The sequence below is a fragment of the Chaetodon trifascialis genome, chromosome 1 (assembly GCF_039877785.1).
Source record: "Chaetodon trifascialis isolate fChaTrf1 chromosome 1, fChaTrf1.hap1, whole genome shotgun sequence".
In the NCBI taxonomy this organism is placed as follows: domain Eukaryota; kingdom Metazoa; phylum Chordata; class Actinopteri; order Chaetodontiformes; family Chaetodontidae; genus Chaetodon; species Chaetodon trifascialis.
The window spans coordinates 4,891,612-4,909,800 of NC_092056.1; positions in this window are offsets into that span (position 1 = coordinate 4,891,612).

The following is an 18,189-nucleotide window of genomic DNA, read 5'->3' on the forward strand; positions in this document are numbered from 1 at the left end:
AATCCTACGATCATCTCAACGAGGTGTAAGTTTAAATTCACACTTTATATTAAGAAACACATATTCAGCATTAACTAGCTGCTTATTAGCATTGATATTAGGAGCATCACTGGCTCTTAATTAGTCATTATAAAGCACTTGTTAATGTCTTATTCTGGAGGTTATTAAGGATTAAGCTTATTAAGATCATAATTCATGTATAACAGCTTCCTTACTTGCTATCAATAAGCAGTAATCAGGAGATTATTGAGGGAAAACTCTGGCCTAGTATGCTACAGAATATGGTCATGCTTCTTGTTTTTCAGTACTTCTGTGTCTGTACGTCATACTTGGATCCAGGTCTGCATCCAGAGAAGGCCATTCCCGGTAACATGTGAGCATAATCTGACAAGGTGGGCAGGAGGGGGAAACTAAAGACCCCGACTGCTCCTCTGCAGCTGTGAGGCTGTGGTGAATGTACTCTATGTACTGGTCATCCAAAACTTTAGAAATACCTGCATTACTGCACTCACAAACTATGCTGAGGCAAAAAAGAGGAAGAAAAAAAGTATGGTCATTTCCTTTATGGATATTCTGAGTTCTGTAGTACAAAAAGACTGCTGTTCATCAGCTGATTGTCAAGTCTTGGATGCTGGAGGCTCCTGAACAGAACAGAAGTGTCACAACAGCGCGTTTGAAGTGGACTTTTTCAACCAGATAAAAGGAAAACGAGGGCTTTCAGACAAGAAATAACATCATGACAGCAGCAGCAACAAAACAACACAAGAGAATGCATTAGCGTGACCGTGTTGCTACGCAGAACAGGTAAACAAGAAAACCTGAAATATGTGACAGGAGGTCCACTTAAGGCTCATTAAATACCAAGATACTGCATGGTGGTTAGAATAAAACCTGTCATCACACTCAGGCGCTGTTCCACTGGTCTTTGCAACTGAAAACAAACTCTCAATGAGGGTTTCTTAAATAAGTCTTCCTGAAAACAATGAACCACATTGTCCAGTCTACCATTCATATTCTAATATATAACAAGTAAGATAAAGTTAGTATCTCGGCACCTTCACACTGATATTCTGTTTTCTTATAATGTCATCTTTCTGACTCTTTAGCTGTGATCTCTGCTGACCAAAAAACATGCGCACCCTCTGTCCTCCCTGTCTGTTCTGATAGCTTCACCACTTGACTGGTCTATTCTGGCGAGTTGGTGATGTGTAACCTGTGAAACACGGGCCTGTGGGAAATGATATTTGCTGAAGGGTCATAAAAAAAAACACACAGTGAATAAATAATTCTATTTTTTGTTTTTTTTGGTTCCTTATTGAGATAGATGGAGTAAACCCCGCTATACACTGTTGAGGGAGGTTAGATTTGTAGTTATTTACGTTATTACAGTATGATTCGGAAGAGAGCCCATAAATTTTAGCTTCAAATCAATTCTTTTCTCTGGAGCATTTTGCTTAAGGCAATGTGCTGTAAGGTCACTGTCAAACAGACCAGGCAGTGCAACTAAACTGCTCCTTTATTATGATGGTGTTGCAACATAGCTCATGTAAAAAATATGAAATAAGAAGTCCAGTTTGATGGTTTATCAAACTTTAAAGTTTAGAAGTGAACTCTAGAAAGTCAGAGCGTGGTGTTCTATCTGGTACTCTGTGTGCTGGCACATGCAGCACCTTGTCATGTTGTCAATGTTAAAGCCCCTTGAAGCAGCCAACACTGTTCTGTTGCTTAAATGTCTCTCTAATGGTTCCATGAAGAAGAAGGGTATATTTCATCAATGTGGAGCCAAGAGCGCTCAGCAAATATGCAATTTGCTGCTGCTTACTGTTGAGCTAAAATATACTGTCGTAAATCTGTAGGCCACGATGAAAACGGAAAACGGACAAAGTTATTTATTATCAGTAGTGTAAATGTGTAAGATGCTGTGAAGTAAAAAATGAAACAAAGAGCTAAGCAAAGCAAAAGGGGTTGCAGGCTCTGGCAGGCGAGAGAGACAGAGAGAGCTGCACTGGAAGCTGGGACTCTCATGTCCTAAGGAGCTCTGGGCCCAGGTGCTCCAGATCTGACTGGACTCTGCAATCAGGCTCCTCTAACACCTTAAAGAAAACAGAGGCAACACCTGGCAGCGCACACACACACACACAAGCAGACTCGGCAGGGGCGAAACCACATGCTCTGTTGGGTTGGGTACCGATCTCAGTACTTTTAAGGGCACCAACCAAATTACGTTGGTACAACCAAGAGCTGATTCATGTTCAATGAACCGTCACAAATTTCAGTATGTGAGAGTGCATCTGGGTGAGAGAATAATTTATAAAGAGACAAAGCGACCCTACATCACCCCTGCAGCTTGTTCAAGTCACAGAAAGCAGTCGCAAGTGTGGTTACACTCTTCAAAACTCAATACAGCCAACACTCATGGCTGTATTGGGAACACCTGGTCAAACATGAAGCTGAGGAGTGAAAGCAAAGTCCCCCGCAGCAACCGAAGCTAGTCGTCAGCACGCCTGCAGCTAGCCCTGAAGATAAACCCTCGACGGACGACAAAACATTAAGTGAGCTTTTGACATCTTCATCAATATCTTCCGGTAATTAAATGCCTGGTCAATGAGTGTTGTCGGGGATAACACGTTTTTTTTTCCATCGTCTTGGTTGATGTTAGCTTAGAATTTTAACCAGCATTAGCCAACACCCCAAAATTCCTTATCGACATGCGATTTGAAACATCAACAGTATGTGAGATTTTTTTTACTATATCTAAAACCTTAGCATGAAGCCAATAGTACATGAATTACATCCTGTTTAGGGTGAAATATACAATATGTAAGCACTGCAGTAGTTACATGCATTTCCTCAAAGATGCGCGGTAACAACTGAAATTCCACTGTTATTAAACAGAGACTAAAGTACCAAAAAAAGGTACAGTTGGGTACTCATTTGCAGGTGCTGGAACCAGTATCGGTTCAAATGTGAACAGTACCCAACCCAGTGCAAATGTCCCCTTTAAGAACAGCTTTATTCAGGGGGTCTAGTTTTAAGAGAAGACAGCCAGGTTAAACGGACCACCAGCAGGCTGTGAAGCAGATGGTCTCCCTCTTGACTGCTGATGTCTATAATCAAGGATCTAATAACACCTGCTTCTCATGTGAAAGGCAGACAGAGATAGAGAGAGAAGGTGAGTTTGCCGACCAGTAGCATGCACTGACTGGAAGGTGTGAGGTAGAAAGAACCTCTAATAGGGAAGCTTCCGGACTGCACTGGTGGCTCAGTTGCCTAAGGCACAAATTATGCAACGTGATCATATTGGACATAATCAGGCTGAGAGGCTTGGTCACTTGTTGCACCCCTTCTCAGTAAATTATCCAATAAAGTAAAAATGTTCAATGCTGATCCCAGTAAGATTTTTTTAAAAAGTAAACCTACTCATATATATATGAGAGAATTTGGTACAGTCCTGACAAACTGTCTGCATGTAACTGCACCAGCTGTCACATCTTTGCATGGAGCAGCAGTTGCATATACAGATGAAATCATTAAGACTGACACAGAATCAGTTGTTTGGTTGTGAGCTCTTCCACTGTTCTTGCAAAAAGAAATTATTATATCCTGAATTTTACTGCCAAAGTGGAATCACTGTTAGTGAAATGGTTTCCCCTAATGTTTTCAGCAAGATATTAAATGTGTGTTTTAATAAGATAAGGATACTATTACTGGATTATTTACAAATGATCTACGTCAGATAAATACATATGCATATATGACTAAGTTTTGTACGCAGTAACTGAAGTTTCCACTAAACTATGAGTCAATGTGAAAGAAATGCAGGCCAGGCCCTAAAATTGCCTTTCCAGGCACTGATAGCTGTCCCTCAGTATAGTTTGGCATCTCTCACAGTTTTGGCAGCTTTTATGCCCAAAGTAGCTACAGACATTTGTCTGCACAGACTGGATAAGAGAAGGAGCCAAGCGTCTTATGATTTTATGGACAAGAGAAAAACACTCATGTGGCCTCGATGTTGACTCTGTACATGTCTGTGTGCTGTGTAGAGTGTGTGTGTGTGGTGTGTGTGCGTGTAAGGTACCAGATGCTTTGTTATTTGGTTTGATTAATATGCTAGTTAATGGATAATTTATTACAATATCCGACAGAAGCAAGCAGATGAAAAACTGTGTGAGCAAAAAAAAAAAAAAAAAAACCACAGATTAAAGGGTAACAGCAACTGTAAAGGCTTGTGTTTCAGGAGAGATTTTGCGTTTTTTGCTGCATTTGATAGTTTTGTTCAGTTACAGCTGAACAGGTACTGCTGAGTGAAATCATCCAGAGAAGGAAAAATATATGGAAGAGTAACTGCGTTGTGATTGGAATTGACCTGACCACATCAGGAGGTTGTCTGGCTGACATTGTGTTCAGACCTTAGGTAGGTGTAAATGCAATCTGTACAAGGTGCAGAGGTTTGTTTTTAGCTAACATAAAATACACTTTGTTCAAATTTAGAGAGCGAGCAAGCGAGACGACTGAAAGAGATGCACCTCTAATTACCAATTATACGTTTATTCTGTGCCATGAATGTGCCAAAAGACGCATTATTCAACAGAACTGCAAGAAAAATGAAAGTAATATGGGTACCAAATGAATTTTACACAGTAAGAAATATCTTTGTGTGCGACGGCGTGTGTCGCCCTCGTCTGTGCAGCTGACCTGCTGTTAACAGGCCTGCAATTTATCTAGTCACTGAGTAGCTTTCACGCTGGTACTGCAACACAGTGGGGCAAACTGAGGATATTTTTTCCACAAAAAAAATAATAACCTAGTGTATTACATTTCCTGAATTTACAAGAGGGGACAAATAACTAGAAAATTATCATAGACAGCATTTCACAAAGTTTCCCTTGACTGAACAACTCACAAAACAGATTTATTTTTAAGGGAGTTTGAAACTTATTTGGCGCCACGTCAAATTAATCAGGTGCAGGTTTTGTTCTGAAGGACAGAGATCTGACCTCAGTGAGAACAAGAATGCATTATCAGTACCAGGTGTAAATGCAAAGGCAAGATCGGATTGTTTATTATTCGGATAACACATCTGGATACAGATGGCATTTTACTGTGACAGCAGGTGTAAATGGAAACATGGTAAATGGTGTAAATGTGACTGATCTGAACACAAGTGTAAAAATCCACCAAGACGCATTGTGACCCGATCACTCAGACCACCTGACAGGGTGGTCTGGGAGACTTGTGACCACATATCTTTTGCAGTGTAAACACTAACATGTCCTGATGCGTCCTTGACAAGGACACAACAGGAACATATCTCATCAATGCAGGACGTGGAGGGTGTTTCGGTGACAGCGCTTGCAAAAATAGAGCGGAGCACTGATGTATGTGGTCGGAGTACAAACTCCTTTTTCTTCTTGTCGTGAGCCTGTACAAATTTATTAGTTATTGAAACATATTTTTTTCCCAAACTAGCTGTTAGCTTGTGTGGCGACACGTAATAACAGCACAGGGTCTTTTGACCTTACAGCAGAAGTGACATAGGCAGTAACAACATCTGAACACAAGCGGTCAGCTGGACACCTTGGAGGCGTATGACAGACACAAATGAGGTTTAGAGACCTCAGTACTGGAACATATGTCATATGGTCCATAACAGATAAACAGTGATACGATAATTGCCACTATGAAACTGCAATTACAGCATGAAGTAAAAGAAATGGTTGCATGTTGCCTTGGCAGCGGGCAATCTTAGTTCCACCTACTGCAAGACAGCCGGTGCTGCAACAAATGATCCAAAAGTAGATTGGAGCAAATTGGCAGCAGCAGTAGAGGCATGTGGTTGCTGCCTGAAACTGATATACGCTCAACATGCCTGTTAGACTTATGTGGGCTGAAAATCTAAAATATGTGTTGCAGCTCCAGCAACGAGCTCTCCTTGAGAGAGGGAGCTTAAAAGCGACATGCTGATGTCAGCCAACGTTGCCCTTTGGGGTGGAAGAAGACATCTGCTTTCCTTAATCTGTAGTAGTCTGTGTGGTTGTAACTACAAAAACCACTAGCAGGCGAAATCTGACAAGCTGAGTATCATCTGATAAAAAAATAATCATTTTATTTATTTAGGACTTTTCAAGTGGAAAGCATGAAGTGAATTCCAAAGGAAGGGAAATAAGATCACACAATAATTTATATTAAGGATATTGTGCTAATTCTTCTTTTCTGCATATAATCTTCAATTTTTTTGTTGCTTTTTTTGTATTTATATACTTACAGTATTTTAGTTTGCTCTAAATCTGACTTTAAAATTTGACATTAAGCTGTTAGCTCATTGTCTTTATATGCAAACAACACAAGTAATGCATATTGTTAATCAGCCTATCGAACACACTATTGCAATTATTTTCCAGGCTTGTATAGAAATCAGAATTGCTGTATTCCACAAAGTGCAGGAGAGCAGAAGAAATGAGACCTGGCTGATTGGTGATGACAAACTGGAAGCGACGTACACAAGACAAGATTGACACGTTCGGTGGAGGACAAACTGTAACAGGACCTCGTGTTGTGCAGACAAATCAGAGTGTCAAAGAGATTAAACATAAACGTGTCAAGCAGCCTATTTAAGATGGAAGCAAGTCTCATTGTGCTGGTGTTGCAGCTCTGGCACAGTCATAAACGTGTACTGTGCATCTGGGTTGACATATAGGAAAAGCTGCAGAGGAGGAGAGCACGATGAGCAGATGCAGTGCAGCAGTTATATATGTAGGTGTAGAGCTGATCAGCCAAAACAAACCATAATATCCTCTGGTCCCTGCTTCTTAAATGTGAATTTGCATTATTTCTACTTAATGTGTCGAAGTTTTGGACTATCGATTGGTCAAAACAAGCAATTAGAGGCCATCACTTTGGGTCCTGGTGAATTGTGATGGGTATTTAAGACCATGCCTGACATTTTATTGATGAAAGGATTAATAGATTAATTGACAGAAGAATCAATAATCTGCAGTCTTATTAGGGAAAATGCTTGGGACCGTATGGTTCTGGCTTTACACAGTTGGTAGAGGAGCTGCTGCAGTGGCGGTTGCTGTGATCTCAGATGTACCACAAGTGTTTTGTGCTAAACATGTGGTTACCTGCGTTGGCAGAGACGGCAGTGGCAGCAATATTCTCTGCCCTTTTCCATGCTTTGATGAGCTGGCAGCTGACTGCCTGACTGTTCAAACGACGGGCTGCTGTTTTGCTCTGGTGCCTCTAATGCAAGAGCCCTAATCCTGCTGCAGCGACTACCAGATCCCCCCAATTGTTTATGTTGTTATGAGCTCAAAGCCAAAATCAATAATCGATCAGCACTCCTGCTCTTACATAATTGATAAATGTCAGACAATTAGTTCAGTAAACTGTATCCCAATAGGTCATATGCCAGGTTAGCAACAGAATGATAGAAACACTGACTTACAGTTGTTCATGACCACAGACAAGTACTACAGTAGCTTCAGTGTTTCAGGCAGGAGTCCACCTGCTGAAATTACGATTCAGTATCGATATTATTATCATTCATGCTATGTACGGCCCAGATATCAATAGTCACAAGTACACAATTACAACTAGAAATGCAGAACAGCTAAAAATATAACTGATTAAAATAAATTCTCTGCAGCATATCAGTTCAAATGTGAGGGCTGAATCTGAGGGTGTTTGGCAGACGCTCCAGAGTTGTTTGGCCCTGATGGCTTAAGCCTAATCACCTATACTGTATCTGGACTCATGCCACGAGTCTGAAATGTCCAGGAGGGCCCTGCCTGAGGATTTCAGCACACAGTCCGTCTTTTAGGGGAATTAAAACATTTGAGAAATGGCCTTTGTGAAATCCCCAAAATCAATTCAAAAGCTAGTTTTCAGACGCAGGACAGTGGTAATATGGTGCTGTGGTGTGCTTGGTGCAGGTGGGATGGAGAACAGAGGATTACAGAAGGCAAGATGATGAACATGTAAACTGGATGTCAGACATGATCTTCACAATGTTCCTGGGTTGTTAAAAGAAACATGGCCGAATCTGGTCAAGCTGGCTTAAACTTAACTGACTGATGTTAAACTTAAACTGGGGATGTCAGATGTTAATCGGTTAACCACTGAGAATATTTTTGACCTAGTTGTTTACCTAGAGTTGTTGGTGATTGTTGGCGGCAGCGTAAGGGCGAACCAAGACGGAGTTTTATTTTGTTTCTGTCGAGTTTGAAGAAAGTGTGTTTTACAATGATAATGTTGCTGTTTCTGGAAATGGAGTCTGGTGGCTTTGGCGAGAGCGATACAACAGCTGTTTCTGGTTAAACAAAAAGGAATGCAGGAGACGGAGCTTTAGAAAAAGGTCCATCTCTGTATGGATCCTTTCCATTATGTAGCCAGACACTTAAAATAATCTTTCAGTTGCACAAACAAACACTTTTAGTGGATGTACATCGACGGTGTGCAAACACCCAGAGCTGCCCATTTTCTGGCCGCCGGTTGCAGCGTTCCCCTTCAATACTGGACCAGCTTCAACAACTGTTTTCCCAATTAGTGACTTAGACACGAATACGGGGGGAAATAGAGTCTGTAAACACAGGTGATAGTTGGGTGGAATTTCTCCCATTTGTCCAGGACATTGAAATCTTGCAGGACATGACTGGCTGGGAGATTCAGCCTATGCTCCTCAGCTCAAAATTAAATGGTTAATTAGCAGCTAATGACCGTCAAAAGCAAAATTAACCAAAACTGACATCCGTTACTCAAACACAAGCTCAAAGTACCGCATCAAAGGTCATTAAAGGCCTGCATTTGAACACAGATATATGTGTGTATGGGCTTATTACCTGGACCTGAGCTCAGTTTTGTCCATTTTATTTTGAGTATTTTTACAGGTTTGTTTGTGATTTACGAGTATTCTCACTTTTTAACAGCGTATATTATTTCCACATTCAAGACAGTTAAATTTGAAAACTTAATGCTCTGAGTAATGCATTACTAATGAATATGTAACTGTAATCCCACTACACTTCCCACTTCCCACTTACCATCACTGTAATTGGTGTAAATGTCCCATACGCTCCACACATTAAAATTAAAGTAATAGCCTATTCACCTGCTATTGAATATTGTTTTTATGTAAATATCAATTTTCTAATGCAGCCATGAGCTGTTGCCTAGCAACAGCTGCTGTAAGTGGAAGAAGACAGACGAGTGGTGGGAGGACAGACGTTGGACAGAATTTTTAAAAAGTAGTGGAGGAATGGATGGAATATAAAGTGCACAGTTTTTAATCAAGAGAATTCGGTAATGGAAACCCAACTGGGGGTGAAAACCCAAAGGAAATGATTGGGCCAGATACTGAAAGTCTGAACTAACAAAAGGAAAATGCCAGAGTGTTGAATGTATGGACTGCAAAGACATTTTAGCAACAGCTAATAAACATAAATCACAAAGGCCATTTTGAGCTCCTTTACATACATTTGTGGTAAGACAAAAGATGTTTTTTCTTTAAAACCCACAAGATGGACGTTGAAAAAGGCCTTTGACGAACATGAATACAGTACAAAGTCTTTCTTGATGAAAAGTGAATGTTAAGACGCAAACATGATCAATCTCATCCACCTTTATGCATTCTAGGGTTAATAAAGCAAAAGAGAGAATCATTTCCTTCCATTAAGTGATTAATAACTGAATAATCTTTTAACTTAAGTGAGTATTTCAATTAGTAAAATAATTATTACACTTATTAATAGTAATTATTAGTTATTAAAATTAAAATAATTTGATTTAGAGCAAATAATTACTCATTAATTAGGTTTCCACACACACTGACTTAGATGTCTCAGCTGGTATTCATGGCGTATCTCACCTGATGTCTCCATCAGCTCCATGCTTTTAAAATGTTCTCACACTAGGTGAATGATGCAGCTCTTATCAAGGAGGGAATGCATCATTAGGGATATGGATTGAGGATTTGTAGTGGGGACTTTAATAGCATTTTATTTATTTTTATATACATACACCACTCCAGTCACCATACATCCTTGGAGAAGATGTTTTAAAGTATGCCAGCATTATGTAAAATGGAACATGCCACTCTGGATATACTGTACACCACTGCTGTAAATCCATATGTACTGATACCAAAATAATCCCGTCAAAGCCAGAGGGAGCGAGGAGGAGAGCGGATGCACCGGAGAGTGAGAGAAGAGGAAAGTGAGATCAGAACTCGGTGTTCACCTCCAGAACTTGGAGTAAGCACTTCTCTTACGTTAAAGTCTGGAGTCGGGCCAAGTTCTAACCAAAGACCTCATCACCTCTTGAAAGGATTACATGCCTTGACATTTTGACATTTGTATACATACAATTTACATCTCCCTTTCGTTCTTAGTGGTTTTGTCTCCTGCCAGGTGCTCATGCAGAGCTGAGCTTCAGCGTGATCACCCTGAGAAAACAGTGCTGCAACGCACTCACGGCCCTCTTCTTATATCTTGGATGAGTGTGGAAACAAAATATCATCTGCACCTTCTTTTTACGGGTAAACACCAGATTGTAGTTGGTGTACGGAAGGAACAGCTGACAGGTTTTGTGTGCTTCTTCTTGCTGCTTTTGGGAGGTAAAAATGCTTTCAGTTCCATTTGTTTGTCTGTTTGTTTGCAGTAACTATTGATGGAATTTGGAAGAAAGGCAGTCCATGGGCCAAGGAAACTAAACTTAAAAATTCTTGTATTTTCTGCTTCATGTCATACAAGTCTTTCATTTTTTCAAAACAGATTTTTCACAATTCCTCTGACAAATTTTGTCTAATTTCCGCTAAATGTGGCATATCCTGCGAAGACACCACAGGAAGTCGTTGATTTGGCCTATTAAGTGGATTTCTGTAACTTTAATGCAACTTTGTAGCCATTTTAATATTATGTAACCGCCATCTCTCCTTTTCAAGTATAGGAAGTTTTACAAGAAATAACTTGCTGAAACACATGCTGTTAGCGTCTGAGGCACTCATTTCTGTTATAATCTACTACTCCATGAGAGAAAAAAAACACATGTGACTCGTGCAATTAGCAGCTCTGTCAAACCGATGCACATGCGATAAAAAGGAGGACACATAAAAACCAACGTGCGATCATGACGCAGCACTGAGGGAAAGTAACCAGGTGAGTGAGCAGAGATGATCTCCTGTGAGGGAGGAGAATAACTCACTGTCTGTCACTTTGTTCTTGGCACTTCTTGTTGAGTCATGAGAAATAAGAGCGTCTGTGCGGGTGGGGGAGGATGACCAAGCATAATTGAAAGGTGTGCCTTGTTCATCTCCACTGGTCCGAACACACACGGCCTTGTAATTTATGGGACCTTTGTGTCTGTGCGGGTTTGGTGTGTGCGTTCCTTGTTACCCTTTTGATGGATGGTTTGTAGTCCGTCAGGTAATTATTTTGGGGCAATGTTAAACTATTAAACAAAGCTGAGACTTGGCCCATGCGGTCCATGTTGCTGTGATTGCAGGTGGGATCGCAGGCATCAGACCAGGATCAGCTGATCAGAGGATTCTAGCATAAGTTGATTTCAGATTATTAGTATTAAAGTGTTGAAGCAAGAACACAAAGGAGGGAGGAAAATGTAATTAAAAGCATTTGCAATTGGTATTTCGACTGTTGCCACTCGAGGGGTGTACTGTACGAATTGTGTGATGATCCCCAGTTAATGAAGTGCGTATTAAATACTGTATGTAAATACAGCAAAAAGAACTGGATAATCTTGGAAAAATATTCCTCCAGCATGTTGTGCGGCAAAAAAATCAATCACTTTCTGAAACAGCTAGTATGATTATTGAGTTCCCCCCAACTGCCGCAGATCTTTGTGAAAACCAATTTTCATCATCTGTGGGATGTGCACTGGGGAGAGATCTGGCCTGTGAGAAACCAGTAACATCCAGGTTTTTAACCTGTGAGAAAAAAGTAACATGCAGGTTTATTACCTGAGAGAAGCAAGTAAGATACAGGTTTTTAACGTGAGAGAAACTTCATATCCAATTCCTCAATGCTTGGACAGGTTAGTTCCTGACAGAGCTCTCATCCTTATCTGTACGAGCACAGAGACAAAGCAGACAGCATGTTTATCTCTGGGGTTTCACTGAACCTTTTTTTCTATTGTCCTCATTTTCCTAAAAAGATGTTGGAAATCATGGGGTTGAGAGGCATTGTTTTTGAGATAATTATCTTCCACCAGTTGTTGACTGACGTGGCATGGTGTACACATCAGGGGGCACACAGTTAGTGTAACTAAAACAACCTGCCACGCTGCTTTTATTGCTGATGTGCTCAGCAATTAGATGATAAACTGTAGACAATAATTATTATGTTTTTCATTTTACATTTCCAGTAGTTGGCAGCAGGACTGGTTAAGTGGCTGGTAATCATGTATTTCTTTCATATTTTATGCTGTTTGTTTAGCACTCTATAATTACACCTGACAAAAAGTAATGATGTTGTCAATCATGGCAATTCTTACAGTTTTGTGTTTTTACTGTATGTGACCAGCAATTAGTTTGCCAACACAGTTGGATTTTCTTTTTTTCTCTCTCAGGCACAGGCACATGAAAGTTACCAGCTTGAAGTGCCGGATATGAAGGATTTCTCCATAGGATTAATTAAACGTCACGTTGCAGTTTCCAAAGCGCTCATATGCAAATAATGCAGCCAGTTTGAACCAGTTAACAAGCACTTCACTTCACTTCACTTCACTTCACTTGCTGCTGAACATGCAGGCTGCACTGTAACAGGTGCAGCACCTGTGCCACTGCCACAAGTGCCCACAAAGGTCTTCATCACTCTTCACCACCTCCAGACTCTCAGCCTAAAAGTCCCTTCATTTTCAGTAGAAGAGCCACAACTAACAATGTATGCCCGAAGCAGAAACATAATTACCACCTGAAGAGGGACGCAACAATGACCAACATGACCTGTGTGTTAAAAAAATATTTATGTAAATATGTAAAACAAGTTTGGCTTTAGGCAGAGCACATGCAAACGTTGACAAAACAGCAATTCAGTGACGAGAACATTTAAGTACATTTAGCACATTTAAGTACACAAAAGGTGCTGCTGTGCTCAGTGCGGACACTCCTGTTTTAGAGAGGCTGGATGACTCAAGTGGCAACACCTGCATGAGACTGATGTTGGACCCACAGGAGAGGAGAACTGGGCAGATTTTGGGTCTCAGTTGCACCTCTGGACCATTTGTGGGGGAGCGTCCCCAATTTGAGGTTGACCTCCAGCTGCATCTTGAAATCCTGCAGTGTGAAGAACCAGCAGTGGAATATTAAATAATAACCAATAAGAGCGAGCTTGCTGGACAGAGTCACCAGTCGGATGTTGCGTACTTGTGCAGCACAAATAGGACTTTTTGTCTCCTGAGCCAGCAGACAGCAGAAAAAGAGGACAAGCTGTGGAATGATGGCAATAGTATGAGTGCTTCTTTAAGTCTTGTTTTAGATGCAACACATAGAAAACACAAGTGCAACCAGCTGACGATGACTGTCCGTCTCCATGTTTGTTTGTTTGTCTGTCACGTGAGTTTGTGAGATCACCACACTGAAATCATTTAGTATAAACTCCAGCCGTGTGGCCCTGCGTCTCGACTGAATCGTCTCGTTTTGCGCGTTGGTACCATCAGAATATAAGGGCCATTAAATCTGTGGTCTCCGTTTTAAAACTGTTAAGATTTGAAAATCCTCTCATGTGCGTCAGTCATAACAACTTAAATCACTTGTGCAGACACTGCTTGAGCTGGTCATTAGTATTCTGTCATGCAGACTTTTAAGACGTCAAATATAACAAAAGATAAAAGCGTCCCCAACAAAGACTTTCAGAGTACAGAGACAATAGTTTCTTCTCTCCAAATGTTCCAAATGTTGTGGAAAATGACATCTGATAATGCAGCCTTGAATTTAAGAAAGGTCAAACATGATTGTGCAAAGTTTCGATCTCCTTTTATGTAACATCAATAACCACTTGCCACTGTTTACTGTGTACTGTAGCAAAGCTGGAGGGGCCTGTCTACCTGCCGCACCCCGTCTCTCCTGATGCACTGAGGTAATGTCAAAGCTGAAAGTCTTGAGTTCTTAAGTTTAAGCCGTCATGATGCCGCACTGCTGACTGCTCACAGAGTTATGTCAAAAACAGGTCGTAGCTGCCTTCAGATCGCTGCACAGATGTGGACAAACAGATCTGCTTTAGTATTTATCACTTTAAAATCAACATGTTTGGAGACGCCCTGGCAGCCAAGACACATACTGTGTAACTACAACATCATCAGCTCAGCGTCTCTCCTCTCATTTCCATTCTGTTTTTGATCTGCCACCTCAGTGTCCAATAATCAATGTGCAAAAAATATTTAAAAAAAAGCTCCTTTTTTAACCTCTGTCTATTTTTAGATTATGCAATTCCATTTTTCTCTGTTTTTGTTGTCTCCATGTCGCATGTAAAGCATTTTCAGTTACTCTGTGCTGCACAAACAAAGGTGCCTTGCTGGCTTGCTTTACCACACTGGTGTTGCACTGTAAGAAGGATGGTGCAGTAAAGGTCACAGAGGAAACACAAGACGCTTTCTGAAAATGTTACCCTCTCTCCTGCTTGGTAATCACAGCTGTCAGTTCAGCAAGGAGATTCAACATGTGACAAAGACCTAGACGTCTGCAGTGCCTCTCAATCCTGAGTGTAACTATCTCCATAAGCAGGGAGATCCTGCAGTGAAGACGTTCCTGCAACAGGAGCTGAGGTCCGCCCTCTTCAGGGATATTATAGTGGTGTAATTCTACACAGCCAATATAATGCAATCAATCACCACCTCCTTCATAACTGCCTGGTTCCCCCAATGCCTCTGCCAAGTCTGAGAGCAAACTGCAGTGCATCATAATGTGAGTGACTTTCTCTCGACTGAAAATATACAATTCTTCAGAGCACGAGGGGGAGATCTTCACTGATCTCGCCTACTTTTTCTGCAAACTTCCAACAAGAACACAAAATGAACACGCTATCAAAGTTGGATTATATTCTACTTCATGTATCTGATGTTTTGCAGCCTATAAATCAATAACACAAAATAAGAAATGAAAATGAAAATATCTATAAAATTATGCACATAAATATTTTATTTATTTATTTTGAGTTTGCACCTTTGCTCTGTTCCACATTCCCTGAGCAGAGATGCAGGCTGTGGATGTTGACATTTACGTAGGAGGATGGAGAACTCTGAGTGTGTATGAGAAAAGTTTGTTGGAACAATTAACAAGCTGTTTGCTTGGAAAAACACTTCATGTTTGCACAAAGATAAGTTAAAAAAAATAAAAAAGTTTAAAAAATGGGGAGAATTTTCAAGCAGATTGTTCATTAAAGATGCACAAGTGAGCAGCGTGCCTCCTGTATGTTTAATGGCCACCTTGAAGAGAGGATAAAAACTAATACACTGGTGATTAGAAGCAAATGGCGTCCTCCCGGATCAGCCAGCCTCAGAGTGAAGGTGAAAACTAAATTGAGGGTGTTGCTGTGAGCAGAATCGCACACGTTCCTCTAAACTGAAACACTAATGTTCAAATCTTCAAGGTAAAGCCAGCAGAGGAGTTATCTTCTACGAAAGACAGAAGTGGAGTATCTGCAATGATTTATTTCTGTGATGCAGCATCGCAGAAGAAACGATTGTGCAGCGGGTCGGGCGGATGACCATGCCCTGAGCGGGGTGACCTGCCTTTGAAGACGTCTCAAAAGGGCTTTTGAAGATTTCTTTTAAAAAAAAACAAACTCCGCTTTCATGTGGCCCACGAGGTCGTGCTCGAACAGAGAGCGTGGGGGGAAAAATAGGGTATAGGGCAGCCATCTTCCCTGGATGTAGCTACAAAACATTGTAGGATTCGCAGTTATGCATGAGCTGCACTACATAAAAAGAGAATCTGATCTGGGTGTCATGATGTCAGAGTAGCATGAAATGTGGCACCACACCAAATACAAAATATCAGATATGTGTTTCATTCTGCTGTTGTGATAAAGTTCAAGAGAACTAGCATGAGGTTGTTTATCACATCTGTGCTTTGCGATGGAGTAGTCCTGTACTTACATAAAGCTCATCCTACTTCATACAGCTGACCGCTTGCCTGCTGCTGGATATAATCATCAATGTTTGCTATAAGAAAAGGCAGGCTGGTCCTCACAAGCAACAGAGCTGTACACCATCATTTTATTCATTAAGGTCTCTAGTCAAGATGCCCGTACTACATCTCTAATCCTTTCTGACGTCTCTGCGCTCTGTGTGGAGCACAGACCAAAGCCCATGCTCTCTAAAGGTGTAAATAACAGTTGGGCCCCGTAGCTTTTAGCAAATAGAACTCATAGGAGAAAAAACTGCATTTGTTGTGGACTATTTTTAGCATCAGATTAACACACATTTGGTGCACTGCTGAGTATTTAGTGCAATAGGATGGCACATTGGCTCATATGTTCATCCTTATGAAGAAAGGACATCCAGTGCAATAGTGTGGCTCATTTGAGTGATTTGGTAGTTTTCGGATAATGGCAGCATATGACACAGACGGACAGGCGATATCAGGCTTTGATTACAAGGCAAAACCTGTTTTTCATCGCTGGTATGGGTTATTTTTTTTATTTGTTCGTAAGGGTACATGTCAAGACTGGCTAACCCTAGATACAACATGGGTAAATATCGAACTGGGACTTAACGTTGGACTTATTTACAGATGTGTGTTATTGTTTCCGATGCTCCATCTGTGCTTTGGTGTACCTGAGTTCTTGTTTCCTCTCTGTACTTGTGTCCTCTAGTGTCCTTGCTTTTAAAAGACACCTTGATCTCAATGAGATCACCTGATTAAATCAAAGTTATACATGATTGTAAATGCACTGTAGAAACATCCATCTGTTCTTCAATGAAAGCTGCGTGTGGTTCAGCGTCGTCTCAGGTTTAGAAAGAAACAGCACGTTTCTCTGATGTTACCGCTCCAAATGCCACACAAGTAGATGCTTCTTTACAATTTTCAGCGCACTGCTGAGACACAGCAGCTCTGTGATGTAAGACACATTTACAGGCAGGCGGAAGGGACAGCTGTGGTTTTAAGAGGTAGACATACCTGCTGTGCGAGCCGGCAACTAATTACAGTAATGCTGGCATTACTGCCATCTGAATCGTCAGTGCAAACACTGTGTAATTTCAGTGCCAATTTCCCCGTGTTCCTTTTTTAATGCTTGGCCATTAAAAGCTTCCAGAGGTCATCTGACAGAAACATCTGTTTAGAATGGATTTACAGCATGATTGACCACTTAATAAACCCAACGTTTCAAAATAAAATGTTCCTCTATGTGAGGCTTTGCATTCGTTAATGATAACCTATGGTTCAGTTTGCCCAAACTGCAACCTCTGCACTTTACTCCACTGGGTGGTCACACAGCTGCAGGTTGCATCTTCATCGGTATTGCCATGATCTGAAGAATGAGGGGAAACCAGTGTTTCCAGCATTTCCACAGACTGCAGTAATCTGCTCTGCACCTCTTGAATACGTAAAAGTTCCTCCACAGCAGCGGATGGTGCAGTGGAAATACTGGATTTAAATGTTGGTTTTGCTCGAGGAAAACATCTTATCTTATTGGAAGTTTACAAAATGCATCTGAAGATGCAGCCCACTGCTTGATAGTAGGTAAAAATACAACATTTTGATTTTTCCCATAAGGTTTGCATTGTAACCAAATCATGGAGTAAGATGCAGATTGCTGAGGTCACAGATGGGGCAACAGTTCTGTTAGAAAGTACATAAAATCCCAAGTGTTTAATGCAATTGTAAATCTTGGTTGAGTCTTTGAGATATTATTGTCTGTCCTATCAACACACTGCGATTTCAGCACCAGACACAATGGCTACAGGATAATCATCTCAATATTTGGGATGACAAAACATGGAGAATCTTCCATTTGACATTCCTTCAGGGATAAAGTAAAGCCTGCTGCCTTTTGCTTTGCTCTATCAAAGTAAATCAATTATGGCATTGTCATTTCTAAACGATATAAAGGCTGAAACTTGACTGCATTGAGGCTCTCTCCTCGTAGACATTTTGTCAGTCAAATTCTGTATTTTTGTGCCTTTCATGAACAACAGGGACACACACTATCACCATACTGGAGCGTGTTACTGTACTTA